Source organism: Notamacropus eugenii, chromosome 1 (assembly GCF_028372415.1).
Source record: "Notamacropus eugenii isolate mMacEug1 chromosome 1, mMacEug1.pri_v2, whole genome shotgun sequence".
NCBI lineage: Eukaryota > Metazoa > Chordata > Mammalia > Diprotodontia > Macropodidae > Notamacropus > Notamacropus eugenii.
This window is the reverse complement of record NC_092872.1, coordinates 615,582,029-615,595,716: the sequence shown is the minus strand read 5'-3', so window position 1 is coordinate 615,595,716 and position 13,688 is coordinate 615,582,029. Positions and strand designations below refer to the sequence as shown.

The 13,688-nt window shown below is 39.9% G+C and overlaps 1 long non-coding RNA gene across 2 annotated transcripts in view; it reads left to right on the top strand.

Annotated features, from left to right (window-relative positions):
• Window positions 1–476: 476 nt before the first annotated feature.
• The window catches only part of LOC140520763 (uncharacterized), a 46,185-nt gene continuing 32,973 nt past the window's right edge, over window positions 477–13,688 (top strand). Inside the window, exons 1-3 of one of the 2 annotated variants that reach the window (XR_011972633.1) lie at window positions 477–1,024; window positions 2,784–2,899; window positions 12,262–12,484. This is a non-coding gene — a long non-coding RNA (uncharacterized lncRNA). Of the gene's footprint in view, window positions 1,025–2,783; window positions 2,900–12,261; window positions 12,485–13,688 lie in introns of those variants that run through there. The other variant, XR_011972632.1, reaches the window with a different exon arrangement.

Here is a 13,688-nt window from a genome sequence, read left to right as displayed (position 1 = left end):
AACTCAAATTTTACAATAATGTATTATAAGTATCCCATAAAAGAAAAAAATTTCAGACTTCTTCTCTGGAACAAAAAGGAAGGCTAAAAAATTTTTATGCAGATTTTGGAGGCACCATGCCCTTAGCCCCTGTGATGTGGTTTTGTGATGTGATAACTATAGGGAGTTTTTAATAAACAGTAGTTTCCCTTGTGTATGTGCATATGTGGAGTGCAGATGGGGGTGGGAAAAGTGAATAATATGTGGGGAGGAGTTTTTGAACAGAAAGTATTGGGCGAAAATTATTCAGTGAGATCTCTGGGCCACCAAAGAAAAGATTGGGTAGGAAATTTACATGGAAAAGCATTTCACAGACCTTAATTCATCATGGCAACCTTTAGGGAATTCAAATCCAACTGCCAATTGCAAAATTAAACATTCTACCCTCCTTCTAAAGAGGGAAGAAGGCATTCTGCTGTGGAAGGATTGGTTGCTAGGCAACAGAATGCATCCTTCTCATTCCTTCATGGGCCTGCCAAAGAAATACAGCACTGTTTTAAGAATATGCAAGATCCCATAAATGTGGGTGATCCTCTCTACACTGTGACTTTTTAGAAAAGCTTAGGGCGTAAGGATCTAGAATCACCTCCTTGGGATAGCCAGAGTCATGAAAGTGACTGCTGCCACCTATTCTTTGGGCATCCTTCCCACACACATACACACACATTCTTTCCCAACTGTTGTGACTTAGGGGTGGGACGGGAAGAGAAGAGGAAGGAGTTAATGTCAATAGTCCATGAGCACATTAATAAACTTTAAGAGCTGGAAGGAACCATAGAAATCACATTACTCAACATCCTCCTTGTTCAGATTGAAAAACTAGTCACCAGAGGACAAGATTCTTCTAAGGTCACATAGGTAGTTAATGAGTAGCAGAACCAGGTCTAGGACCCAGTATTAGAAGTCCAAGGCCGGCGTCCTTTCTGCAATCTCCCTTCCCTCTCTCTATTGCCTTCACCTTGGACTCCAAGTTGCCAAAGAAAAAGTAAGTTGGTTTTCTTTCTGCTTTCATATATATATATGCTTCTCAGGCTAATGACCTTTCAGTTTTTTTCTTTCAAGGTTGTTCTTGATGTTTAAAGTGAATAAACATATTAGAGCAAGACTCTGTGTGTGTGTGTGTATGTGTGTGTGTGTGTATGTGGGCTTGGGGCAGAGTACAGAGGAAAGAATGCCAGTCATTTAATTGAAAGGGCCATAAAGGATTTTTCCCAGGCTATACTTAACTAAGAATAGTTCTAGGGCCTATATTCTGATAAGACCAAAGGTGCATGAGATTCAAAGAACCTGATAAAAAGAAACTGTAAAAATTGACTGACTTTTCCCTCCTTCATTCTCCACTATCTCTTAACTCAGATATCTTGTTTCTATCCTAAGCTTAAGTCCCTGAGGCTCTATGGAAGTTCCCAGGATTCTAAGTCCAGGTCTTTTCATCCTGTGCTCCCCATATCTTTTACCTGCTTAGAACCACATTGCGGTCTACCCCTCCCTGACTTAGTTGTTTTCTGGATTTAGTTAATAACTTAGAGTATTTCTCAATTCCACTTCCTGACTGCCTCTACTCCTGACCATGTCTTGTGCTATTACTGTTCCACCTAGTGTGACAATGGATAGAATTGCTTTGATTATCCAAAATTTTTCTCTGATATTAAACCTGGGTTCAAATCTTCTAGCAAACACTTGCTACCAATGTCTTTTAAATCTCAGCTAAAATCCCTTTCTGTTAGAAGCCTCCGTAATCCCCCTTAATGTATTCCTTTTGTGATAATGTCCAATTTGTCCCATATAGACCACATTTGAACATAATTACTTACACGTAATCTCTCTCTCCCTCCCCCCATCCCATTAGACTGTGAGTCACTTGCCTTTTATGTATGCAAAAAAGTCATTTGGGTGGGAGAGAGCACAGAGAAGTAGGTCTAGAGGTCAGGATTTGGTGCGTGTTCAGGAAAGGCCTCTTTTACGAGGTTACTTCTAAGTTGAGCCTCTCAGGGAGCTGAAAGCAGCTGAAGTCTGTCACTGACCCCAGGAAAGCAGACACTAGGATTCTGCTGGCACCACCAAATGCTGATACATAATTAGCCACTTTCCTCTGAATTTCATGGTAAAACGACAATGACGAAAGAATACATATCAAGTTAGGACTCAGCATATCAAGTTAGAGTTACCTAGGTTATGAAATACAATTTCTAAATACAATGTGCAATCCCTACAAGTCTGAACAAGGACAAGCCCTGAGTTGGGCAGCTCACTTCTGCCAAATTGACTGCAGAGCTGGAACATATTTTGAAGGCTGGCAATTTAAGAAACATGCACCAAGCACCACACTTGGGGAGAGGGAGAAAGAAGGGCTTTAGCCTTATCAGACCCATCAAGGGTAGGGAACCTGTGGTCTAAGCCAAATAAATGTGGATTCTAAAGTATCTGTTGTGATTTTAATCATCCATGACTTTACCCTGTCCCCGTTTCCCTCCAGCAAAATTATGTTAAATCTGAAAAATCCCAAGTCTGAAGCCCATTGGAGTCTGTGTTTCATTTTATGTCAGCTACAAAATGATGGAAATTCTACATAATCAGCTCCCAACCTACCTTTGCAATCTTGGTCCACTTTGGCAGGGCTAATCTGTTCACTAAATCAAATAGACAAGGAAAAGATTTGCTCATTTACCCCCTCCTTGAAATGTTCCTTGTCCTTGCCTCTCCCCACTCCATTCTGACTCATCTAAGCCCTATCATTTCTTCAGGCCTCAACACGAGTCCCACCTCCTCCACAAAGCTTTTCCTGACTTCACCATAATGGGCTCCTGGTGAGCTTTCTCTTTGCTAAGCTCCTGTAGCTGAAATTGTTATCACTCATTAGGTAAGTATGACATGGAGGCAACTGGGTGGCATGGTAGGTAGAAGACTGGGCCTGCAGTGAGAAAGACCCAAGTTCAAATCTAGGCTCAGACACTTGCTGACTGTGTGACCCTGGCAAGCCACTTCACTTCTGTTTACCTCAGTTTCCTGGGGATAATGATAACACCTAACTGCCAGGAGGGTTGTGAAAATGAGGTAATATATGAAAAACTCTTAGAACGATGCCTGACACATAGTAAGAAGGCAACAGATATTTATTAAATACTTAATACAGTCGCTTCGAGCTCTAATTCCTGAATGGCACAGGGCAGACAAAAGAAATGGCTTGAACCTTGTTATGTTGTTCAGCTGTTTCCAACTCTTCATGAACCCATCTGAGGTTTTCTTGTCAAAGATGCCAGAGTTGTTTGTCATTTCCTTCTCTAGAATCCAGTGGTTCTATTTTGTCAGGTGGTTAAGTGACTTGCCCAGAGTCACTTAACCAGGGCCACGCAGCTAGGAGGTATCCGAGGCTATGTTTGAATTCAGGTCTTCCTAACCCCAGTGCTCTATCTACTGAGCCACTAGCTGCCTATGAATCTTGGCTTTTGCTATTGATTATATATGTGACCTTAAGAAAGATGTTTCATCTCTCTGGGCCTCAGTTTTCTCAACTGTAAAATGGGGATATTGGACTAAAAGACTCATATGATGCTGTTTCTCGGTCTAACCCTATGATCCTTAGTTCACTAGACACTGTGTGGGATACAAAGTAGTCTCTCCTGGTCACCCTCCTGTAGTCAGGCTTTAGTTTGCTGATATCTTTTCTAAAATATGACTCCTGGAATGAAACGCAGAAATATGGATATGGACAGGGTTCAATGAAATGATCACTTTCACCATCCTATCAATAAATTTATTGACTTGACAGAAGGATTAAATTTTTATGCTCTTGCTAAACTAAATAATGCTAACTGAGACTACATGAAAAAATTAAATCCATTTGGGGATTACTATCCTCATCATTTTCATCTCCCATCTACTTTATTATTATTAATAATAATAATATTTAACATTTAAATAGTACTTGAATGTTTGCAAAGAGCTTTACATTGGTGATTTCCTTTGATCTTCACAACAATGGAGCAGCTGTTATTGTTATTTCCTGTTTGTAGAAGAGGAAACAAAAGTTCAGAGAGGTTCGGGACTTAGTAAGCCCCTACTCGGTGTCAGGCACCATATGGGGGTACAAAGAAAGCCCTCAAGAAGTTCACAGTCTAAGGTGGGGAGGAGGACAGGGGACAACATGCAAATCTGGTATGTGAGGGGTAAATTAGACATGAGGACAGAGGGAAGACAGTACCATGGTGTGGGGAGAGGGCGGGCAGGGAAAGGCTTCTAATAGAAGGTGAGATTTTAGCGGAGACTTGAAGGAAGCCAGTAGTAGGTGTCTTCTGCAGGACATGAGCCTGGATCTTTCTGACTCCAAGTGCAAAACAATATCCTCTATATTCTGTTGCCTCCCTAGGAAGAACGTACTGCTTGCCTCTGTGTCTGGAAGGGAGATTTTTTTAGAGACCTATTATCCTGAACATACTTATCATCTCTATTCTTCCTCTCATTGTTCTTCTGCTAGGTCTCTTTAGCCTAGGGCAGCTAGATTGCAGCTAGAGGTGGGACAAGAGTCAAGAAGACCTGAGTTCAAATCCGACTTCAGACGTTGCCTAGCTGTGTGACTCTGGGCAAGTCACTTAACTGCTCTCTGCCTCAGTTTCCTCAAGTATCAAATGGGGTTAATAACAGCATCTGCCTCCCAGGCTGTTGTGAGGGTCAAAAGAGATAATATTTGCCTGGTACATAATGGGCATTTTATAAATCCTTATTCCATTTCCTCTTTCCCTACTAGATTTTTTCACTAAGACTTGTGGAAAAAAGAAAAAAACAGCATTGACTTTGCAGATGCAATTCAAGAAATGTCCATTCAATAGGCATTTTTCAAGTACCTAATACATCCAAATCATTGAGTTGGGCCATTGAGGATTTAAAGACCCCAAAACCAGAAATGGTCCCTGACCTCAAGAACCTTACATTTTACTGAGCTTGGAAAGAATGCTATATGCACGCAATTAAGTAAATCCTAATTATATGCAAATAGAAGAAGATCTATTTCTAGAGAAAGCAGACACTATGAACCAGGGTGTGGGAGGATCAGGGAGCACCAGCACGTAGAAGATGGCACCCAAGCCTTGCTTGAAGGAAGATTTGAAGTGAAGGCCAGAAAGGATTACATTCCAGATAGGGAGGACCCAGGGTCAGGCAAGGCACAATGGGAAGGTAAGGAAGAAAAGATTCACATTGGGAACGATTCTTGGGAACTGATAAAAAAGAAAGTGACTACTTATGTCACTGAGAGCAAATCTCTTACTTCCCTCTCCTGTCCTCAGTTTCTTCTGCTGTAAAATGACCTGATTTCCAAGCTACTTTCCAATTCTAACCCAATGCTCTTATAAACTTTTCGTTTCTTTGAAGTGACATATTATTTTTTAATTCTGTACCTATATAGAATTATATAGAATATTCATTTTGTTTTTGCTCCATTGCGTCTTACTATTTGGGACCATGTAAACCATAGCATGCTAGTACTGGCCATGGGGTTTTCCTTGACAAAGTTACTGGGGTGGTTTGTTGTTTCTTTCTCTACTGGATTAAGGCAAACCGAGATTAAATGACTTGCCCAGACTCACACAGCTAGTAAGTATCTGAGGCTGGATTTGAACTCAGATCTTCCTGACTCCAAGGTCAGCACTCTTTCCACTGAGCCTTTTATCTGCCTCAGAAGAATACCCATAAAAATCTATAGAATATCTCCTGTGGGATTACCCCAAGATTTCTAGCACCAATGCCATTGTACCTATCAGGGCAAGGCATGTCTGCAGAGTCTTTACTCTCCTTCTGGCTGCAGATACTCATCTATGATCCCAATACTAATCATAATTATTTATTTGGATGAATCTGTAGTTCTACTGCTATGGATATTCTTTTCATCGTGGTAGATTGTGGCCCTTTGACACCCTACTCTGTTCTATTCTCCACATCTCTCCATTAATCCTTCCCAGAGGACCCATCCAATATGCTGACCCTCTTACTCTGATTCTTCAGCATCTCAGTGGTGCCAAAGAAGCACTTGGACCTTTCATTTATTTCATATCAACTCATTGTTGATGCATGCCTGACCCATATCCTTTTCCAAACATACATCTTTTATGAAATTTTAAACATGTAGCTCCTCATTGGGTCTAGATTACAGCCTACCAGGCTCACTATATATCATTCCATTTCTTTCTGTGCTGCCTGTGATTTTTTTGTTGTTATTTTCAGAGATCATGGTGTCTGTCCTATGATTCACAGCTGTATGGAATCACTGCGAAATTATTAGTGTTAAGCAGATAGACTTTGTCAGAAGTGCCCAGCTTAGTACCATGTTATGGAATAAAATACAGCCCAACCTCAGTTCTGGACCCTTATCGTTGGGAGGCTCCGAAGAAAAATATGGGAGAGAAGAGGTATTAGACAGACTACCAAACTGAAGGACTACAGAGCTGTTGTGCTGACTTCATTGTTGTATGCCTGTGAAACATGGATAGTCTACCAGCGCCATGCCAGGAAACTGAATCGCTTCCATTTGGACTGTGTTAGGAAGCTTCTGAAGATCACTTGGCAGGATAAGGTACCAGACACTGAGGTCCTTGCTTGAACTAAACTGCCAGGCATTCAAACTATGCTTCAGAGAGCTCAACTCTGATGGGCTGGCCACTTTGTTTGAATGCAAAATGTATGCTTGCCCAAAACACTTTTATGGAGAACTTGTTTGGGGCAGGCAATCAGATGGTAGTCAGAAGAAGTGATACAAGAACACTCTCAAGGTCTCTCTCAAGAACTTTGGATTTGATTGTGCGACATGGGAGACACTGGCACAGTACCACTCAGTATGGGGTGCCCATATCAGAAAAGGTGCTGTGCTCTATGAGCAAAGCAGAATTGAAACAGCTCAGAGAAAATGTAGGATGCACAAATTTAGAGCATCCACCCCAAATGTTCACATGGACTATCTGTGCTCAAATTGCAGTAGAGCATTCTGAGCTCGTATTAATCTGATCAGTCACAGTCCGACACATTGAAACTTGACTTTATCATGGTGATGTCGTTTTGGTCCCCTTCGAGAACAAGGGACAAGAACCAACCATCTGTATTGTCTTTAGAAAGTATAAAAGGCAAATGGAGTTCACTTTGTCTTTTTACTACACTGCAATTCTGAATGGACCTCCCTGGCCTGTTGGGCACTTAACCATTCTCTGTCTTGACCTTTTAAACTTGCTTAACTTCCTAAACACAACACACTGTCAGTTCTGACTTCCAATAGCTCCTTGACCGTTTGGATTTTGCTGGACTCCCCAGAATCCTGATCTTGACCCTTGCCTGACAAATTCATGATTTATTGCTACTCACATCTAGACATGACACCACATTTGAGGGTGAAGCAAACAGCATTACATTTACCTGACTCTGCAGCAAGTTTGTTTGTCCTGTAGATCAATGACATTATAGATGATGCCTTGACTTCTGAGTGAATTGGATGTAAGTGAGGCAGAGTTGTGCAAAGTCATCAGCCTCACTCTTCTTCCCTAAGTCATCTGAGTCTGGGACCAGGGGAAAATTCAGGATGACTGATGATGGCCCAGGATGAAGTGGGTGACCTTGGTATCTTCGATGGCTGACCCAGCTCTAAGCATTCTACAGCTCCTGCTTCAGCTGCCTTCATAGTCATTAGAACAAATTGTTCTCATCCACTCATTCTTCGGGGGAAGTCTTCACATGCTTAGGGTAGATGTCTCCCTAACTCACTGATGGTTTTGAGGCTTGTTGGTTACCCTTAATCTGGTTTAACCCATCTACTGAGATGGTTTTACTGGAGTGTGGCTATAGCTACTTGGAGCCACAGGTAAGAGATGAGTGAATCACATAGACACTAAAGATAGATGGGCAACCCTGAAAAAGTCTCAGCAAGCCCTCACACCAGAGGTACTCTTCTTCCTGAACACCCCTTATAACCTGCAGCATGAAGGTCCATAGTTAACGTCAACTCCTATGTTCATTATAATAAAGGTAAAACTGACTACTTGGGCATTTATAACCACATGCCTCCACTATTTCAATCACCAACCACTGGTTCTCCTTCAATCTCCTCTTCCTCCACTCAGTCGTTTGGTGACTGAGTTAATTTCCTAAAGCAATATTGTTGTCATGTCCCTTCTCTATTTTCAAAATGGCATTTCTTATTGTCCAAAGTTGTCCTTCTGGCATTTGAGGATGGTCTTCCACCTTTCCAGGGTTATAACCCACTCTTCTCCCACATGAATTCTCAGTTCTAGATAGGAATGTCTTGTTTTGTGCTCTCCTGCCTTTATGGCTTTGTTCATACAGTCCTCACTTGAAATGCCCTCTTTTCCTTCTGACCAAGTCCAGTCAATCCTTTAAGATCCACCTGCTACATGAGTCACTTCTTCCTTGACCCTACAGTGATCTCCTTAACTGATAAAGTGCTTATTGTCTGTTTCTTTAGTTATGTGCTATCTTATTTCGTAGGCGATTGCTTTATATATTTTATTTCCTCATCTAGACTGTAAGTGCCATGAAGACAGGGAACAAACTTTACATTTGTTTTGTGAGGCCTGTAATGTTTTGTCCAACAAACCCAACTGATTTTGTGTTTTGTCTCTGATTTCAGCATCTTTAACGACCTTTGTTAGAACTGATATTAATTTAACTTAATGTAATTTAGCTCTTCCTTCTTAAGCAATTTCTATCAAGCATAGGACTCTGACATAATTCTAAATGAAGAGCAAGTATATTCGTCTAGAAATTAGCCAGTTAGAGGCATTTAGCTCTTTACTGTCAGGGCGCTAAATTATGTTTCCTAATCTTGAGTGCTTTCAACATACAATGTTTTTGTTTCAAAATCTTTAACTATGTGTCCAGATACCTCATGACAAGGATTTAAGTTCAGATTGCAATTTGACATTATCCAGCTATTTTTAGCTACTTAAAAGTTCTTTTCAGGCAATAATCTGGTACTTGGAGTTCACATGGGGTCTCTCTTTTCCTCTCCTCTTACTAAGAAGTTTTGCATTAAAGCAAAATCCCTACTTAGACTAACTTTAACCTAATTTTTACAAATATAATGATGTTGGAAAATATTACCTTCAATGGAAATCTTATTTGTAAGGTGAGAGAGCTATTAGGAATCACAGCCATCAGGGCACAGACCGTCCATTCATACCACTAGTGTTGTACATACATAAAACCCCAATACTGTTGTCTTGTTCTTTCTGGTGGTACAAGTGGGTTTCCTTTTTAGGAGAGTACAAACCATATGGTGGTTCTGATGGTGGGAGACGTCAAGACCCAGGTGGAAAATGGGGTTCAGTTATTTTTCAGTCATATCTAACTCTTCATGACCCATTTGGAGTTTTCTCAGCAAAAGAACTAGAGTGGCTTGCCATTTCCTTCACCAGCTCATTTTTCAGATGAGGAAACTGAGGCAAACAGTGTTGAGTGATTTTCCCAGGGTCATACAACAAATGAGGCCAGATTTGAACTCAGGAAGATAAGTTTTCCTGACTTTAGACCTGGAGCTCTTTCTACAGCATTACCTAGGTGCCCTGTGGAAAGCAGTACAAAGCAAAAAATGAAAATTATATTGATAGTTTATGGGTTATTGTGGGTCCTTTTTATGTACTTATTTTGTATTTGTTTATGAGTTCCTCTGAGTCTTTTCCTTTTTAGGCATTCTCTAGGTGATGGAATAAATCTACATCCTATATTCTATGCATGCGTTGTTTCGTTGAGAGCTTACCTGGGGACATAAATCTAGGTCCCACCTCTGTGGAGACCTAGGCCAATGGTCTGAGAATTTTTCAGAGTTAACTTTGTATAGGGGCAATAATGAGCCAGAGAGTACGAGAGTTCTATTTCTTGGTAGAAGCCCCTAGGATTGAACACAGACCATGTAAATCCGAGCTTGAGGATTCTGGATCAAGTGAGAGTTCAGTTTACTTTGTATTTACTGCTTTGTGTACATATTGTATACCCAATAGAGTGTAAGCTATGTGAGGACAGAGGACATCTTGTTTGTTTTTGTATGCCCAGTATTAAACACAGTGCCAGGCAAACAGTAGATGCTTAATAAAGGCTTGGCGATATTCCACAGTGACTATATAAAGGCGCAGAAGGTGATGCCTACTTTGAGTCTTGAAGGATGCTGAAAGACAAAGAAGGATGGAAGGCAAAGACTTGCCTTCACCTCTTCTTTCTAAATATCAAAAATTTTTTGAACCTGAAATGTTTGTTTTTTGCTTATAGCCAGAAAACCTGATCCAAGTGACCACAATTGATGTTTTCCTCAGGAGTATCAAAGGAAATCTCTGCAGATTGTAAGCTCCTTTGGAGCGTGAATTTTTTGTTTTTTTAACCAAGAAATGTAACATATAGATGTTCAAACGCTGTATTGATTGACTTGGTTTACCTTTTGGTATTAGCAGATGGAAAGAAGAGGGAGGTTCCTCAGATCTTTTAATTTTAAAAAAATATAATGTCCCAAGCCTTAACGTCCTGTCCAGCAAAAACAATTCTTCACAATCTCCTCATTTTCCATTGGCTTTAAAGTTAATGTTTGACTCCACCTTGGCAGCCTAACTTTTTAAGTTAAAGTTAAGTTAAAACTTAAGTTTTTTAAGTGTTTTTTTTCTTTGTCTATATCCAGAGAGAGACCCAAGTATCCAGTGATGAGACAGTGTCTCTATAGGAACATCAAAGGACATTTACTTGTTTGTGTAGAGAGGAAAAGATGTTAGAGGTCATTTAGTCTCTTCTCATTTTGAATTAATTGAAGAGTTAATTATTCAAAATACTCTTCTAGCTTTACAATTTGATTGTATACTGTGCAAGTGAATATACTTACAAATTTAACAACAATAACTCACTTAAGGTTGATCAATCCACAAACACTTATTAAATTCCTACAATGTTCCAGGCATTAGAAATACAAAGACAAGACCAAAACAGTCCCTGAGCTCAAGGAGGTTATATAATCTAATCAGGAGAGACAATATGTACAAAGATAGTCATACAAAATAGAGACAAGGCAGTTTTGCAGGGTAGAAATCCATAATGGAATCAAGAAAGGCCTCATGCAGAAGGTGATGCTTACTATGAGTGATTGAAGGATACTGAAAGACAAAGATGAGGAGGGAGCACGTGGGGTGGGGCAGAGGGGGCAACTGGTGCAAAGTTACAAAGACTACCAATAATCCTGGGAGGTGGATAGTATAAAGGATTAATACTTTAATTTTAAAACTTATATTTTAAGTGACTTGCTCATAGTCTTAGCGTAGTTTTAGCCTACTGTTCTTTCCACTTTGCCACACTGCTTCTTCCAAATTTAGTAAAGTTATATTTCCCCTAAAGCCTTAGAATTTGGGGAGAATGGGCTCAGTCAGATGACTCCCAAATCAGAAACCACTGATCTTCCTTTGGGTTTAGTCATGGATGCCATGTGGGGCAACAAGTTACTCAGTCAATAATTACTCATTGAACTTTTGCTATGTGTCACCTCATTTCCTGATCATTGTTTTTGCTCTACCTCTACACCAGCTACTTAGCCTTTATTGGAATGCCTTCTCCCCCTAGCCTTTATTTTTCTTGTTTTTGTATCCCTAGTGTTTAGCACAGTGCTTGGCACATAATAAGCACTTAATTATCTATCTATCTATCTATCTATCTATCTATCTATCTATCTATCTATCTATCTATGTATCTATCTATATCTGTCTGTCTGTCTGTCCATCTACCTATCTACCCAATCTAGCATCCATTCATCTATTCTTTACCATTATCATCTATCAATCATTTTTCTATCCTTTATATTTATCTATCTATCCATCTATCATCCATCTATCTATCTATCTGTTCTTTACCTCTATCATCTCTCTGTTGTTTACCTCTATCATCTATTCTTTACCTCTATCAACTGTCTATCTATTCATTACCTCTATCATTTATTCTTTACCTCTGTCTATATCCATATACCTATCTATCTATCTGTCTGTCTTGCTGTCTGTCTGTCATTCATCTATCTACCAAGAATTATACTAACACACCAGGAATATAAAGAGAAAAATGAAACAGTCCTTATCTTCAAGGATCTAATGATCTTTCAGGAGAGACAGTTTCTGCATATAAAATTACGTACAGACCATACAAGATGAATACAAAGTCTTAAGTCCAGCACAACCTGGAGCTAACAGATTCCTTGTAATTCCCCCACAGGGTATTCATCCTCCCCCAGACCAGGGACTCTCTTCCAAGGTCCAAGTACAGAGAATCCCAATAGGTTGGAGGATCCATTGTGACATGGAAGCAGCACTTACATTGGAGTCAAGAGAGTGAGGCTGAAATCCCTGCTACAACATTTGCATTAGCTATGTGATTCTGGGCAAGTTTCTGAACCTCTGTGACCCTTTGTTTCCTCTCCTGTAAACTGGAGATGATCCTAGCTACATCACTGTGTGAATAAAGTCCTTTATAAATCTTAAAACGAGTTAAAATACTTCTATATTAATTTAATATATATTATAAAATGTATATATAAACAAAATTACACTTATATAAATTTGACTTTGCATTAGTACTAAGCTTGTTTTGATCAAAGAGAATCACATGTATAGGCGAGTCTCCCAAAGTTATTTTTGACATGGATGGTATTTGGATGATATCCTTTTTAAGTCAGTTTCCCAACCTGGGAACACATTAGTATCCCACACCCACCCCGTCTCTTTACTATAGCTTTTCTTGGCTCAAATGCTGCCTCCTTCCTAGGGACTTTTCTGAACTCATCAGTTACCAATGCCTCCTGCCACAAATTCCTATACATTTATTTTCCATATACCTATATAGGTACATGCTTTCTCACCTTATACTCCTTAAAGGTAGGACCTATTAATTTTGTTTTTATATCCTTATCACTTTACACATTACCTTGTATCTATATCCTTCTCTGTTAATTTCTAAGGTCCTTCCTGGGTCCCAATCCTATGGCTCAGTGCTCTTGAACATGGTGGGAAGGGAACATCTGTGCTCAAAGGAAAAGTGCCCTGCCCAAAGGGAAGCAGAGGAATGAAAGTTCAGTCTTATCATTTTGCCTCTGTTGGTCCTGACATTAGAAGTAGTGCAATATGACTTGAGAACAAGCAGGCCCTTTGTCCCAAATATCTTCTATTTGTCCCAGTTCCTGAAATTTCATCATTCATTATTTCATCTCATTTTTGGGTCTTGAACACTCGGACCCAAAAGCAAGAAGAAAGGTGTCACAGAAGAGGCAGGTGGCAGCATGCCAACCTTGCCCCTGTTTATCCCTACTAGTCTAAGACTTTTCATTTTGACTAGTCAAGATTTAGTCAGGAATGTTATTTTGAGGGTACATTTAAAAATATCACTTTGCTTCCCATATACAGGTACAGGAGATAATTTGCATACCTCCTGTAAAGAGATTTCACATAACATTTTGCATTTTTGTTTCCAAGAAACCTGGGGATTGACTCAGGTTTGGTTTGGAATGGATTCTGAAATAGGGAACCGATTTGCTCTCATTCATTAGTACATTTAAGTAGAGAAGAGTTTAATCCTTTTTGTAGCCTGAGCCCTTTAGCTACATGATGGAAGAAAAGGATCCTTCAGACTGACTGTGCAGGGTGATG